The sequence below is a fragment of the Rattus norvegicus genome, chromosome 10 (assembly GCF_021556685.1).
Source record: "Rattus norvegicus strain SHRSP/BbbUtx chromosome 10, alternate assembly SHRSP_T2T, whole genome shotgun sequence".
NCBI lineage: Eukaryota > Metazoa > Chordata > Mammalia > Rodentia > Muridae > Rattus > Rattus norvegicus.
Genome location: NC_141543.1, coordinates 64936823 through 64938666, shown reverse-complemented (window position 1 = coordinate 64938666; position 1844 = coordinate 64936823). Strand labels below are relative to the sequence as shown.

The 1844-nt window shown below is 40.6% G+C and overlaps 1 pseudogene; it reads left to right on the top strand.

Moving 5' to 3' along the window:
- The first annotated feature begins 616 nt into the window (after positions 1-616).
- Positions 617-1342, top strand: LOC148002958 (small ribosomal subunit protein eS6 pseudogene; annotated as a pseudogene).
- The last annotated feature ends 502 nt before the right edge of the window (positions 1343-1844 follow it).

Here is a 1844-nt window from a genome sequence, read left to right as displayed (position 1 = left end):
TAATTGGGACTGGCTTACAGTCTCAGAGGTTTAGTCCATTGTCAACATGGTAGGAAACATGGCAGAGTATAGGCAGAAACGCTGCTGGATAAGGAGCTGAGAGTTTTACACCTTGACCTGAAGGCAGCAGAAGGAGACTGTGTAACACATTGGGTGTAGCTTGAGCATGGGAGATCTCAAAGCCCACCTCCACAGTGACACATTTCCTTCAACAAGGCACACCTACTCTAACAAGGGCATACCTCCTAACAGTGCCACTCTCTATGAGTCAAGCATTTAAACACACAAGTCTATGGAGGCCATTCCTATTCACACCACCATATTACCTTCTCCTCTCAAAACAGAAAAAATAATCTTGGGAATCTTCCTTTAGGTGAACCAGACTAAATGTAATTGTTTCTAGGAAAATCTGTCTTGGCTGTCTCCTGTGTCACTGAATGTTTTTTAGACACAGGAATGATTATGCAATGTGTCTCCAGAGTAAAAGAGTGGCAATGCTATGCTGAGTACCTAGAAGTATAAGAGAAACATAATTGAAGAAAGAGAGGTGAAAATATTTTGGAATCACTGTGTCATTATTGTGAAGATGCTAACAAAAGACAACATGGGAGTCAAGATGAAGCTGAACCTCCTCTTCAGCCACCAGTTGTCAGAACTCATTGAAGTAGACAATGAAGGAAAGCTGTGCAAGTTCTATGAGAAGAATATGGCCACAGTAGTAGCTGCTGATGTGCTGGGTGAAGAATGGAAGCAGTTTGAATCAGTGGTGGGAATGACAAAAAAAGTTTTTTTCCTTGAATAAGGGCATTCTGATCCATGGAGGAATGCACCAGCTGTTGAGTAAGGGGCATTCTTGTTATAGACCAAGGGGAACTGGAGGGAGGAAGCACAAATCTGTTCACAGATGCATTCTGTGTGCCGATCTGAGTGTTAGCACCTTCTTTACTGTTTAGAAAAGGAAAGAGAATGACAGATAGTAATGTGCCTTTTTGGTTGGAAACCTAAAGGAGCTAGTGGAATCAGAATGCTCTTAAATATTTCTAAAACAGATGATGCTTACCTGTATGTTTTTAGAAAGCTCTTTAACAAAGAAGGTAAGAAGCCCAGGACCAAAGGGCCTAAGAATCAGTGTCTTGTTACTCCATGTGTCCTGTAACACAAATGTTAACCTATTACTCGGAAGACAAAAACATACACTAAGAAAAACAGGAGGGAGCTACAGAATATTCTCATCTTTTGGCCAAGAGAATGAAGGGAGCCAGATGCCAGGAACAGGTTGAAAGAGATGGAGGCTGTCCTCCCTGAGAGTTTCTATTCTAACTCTGAGTCCAGTCAAAAGTAAGTTTCCAAGAGCAACAAAGAAATGATCTGACCTTGAAAAGAAAGAATGACAACGTGATGAAGAAATATAGATGAAAACGAAATCAACCTGGAAACAGCAGACTGCATTTAATAAACATAGACATGGCTTAAATACAAAATATGATTAGAGTTTGCATTCCACACAATAAATGAACACACAAGATAGACTTCAGTATTATTTCTCAAAAGAATACTAAGAAACAGAGACTCACACCAACAAGAAATGCTGAGAGGGAAAATGCAGCTTTAAAAGAACAGTAGTTCCCTAGAAAGGACCCAATAGCAAGCTGAGAGTAAAATAACATTATAGAGACCGGAAGCCTGTGGTGAGAGTTTAAAGCCTCAGTGTTCTTTATGTGTTGCTGGACTTAATGCAAAGGTCTGTGCTTTGAGGAAATCTCATGGGCCATGCTTGGCCATCTGCTCTTTGCTCCTCAGGAGCCATCCAACTTGGTTCTCTTTGAAATGTATTTTATTCTCAT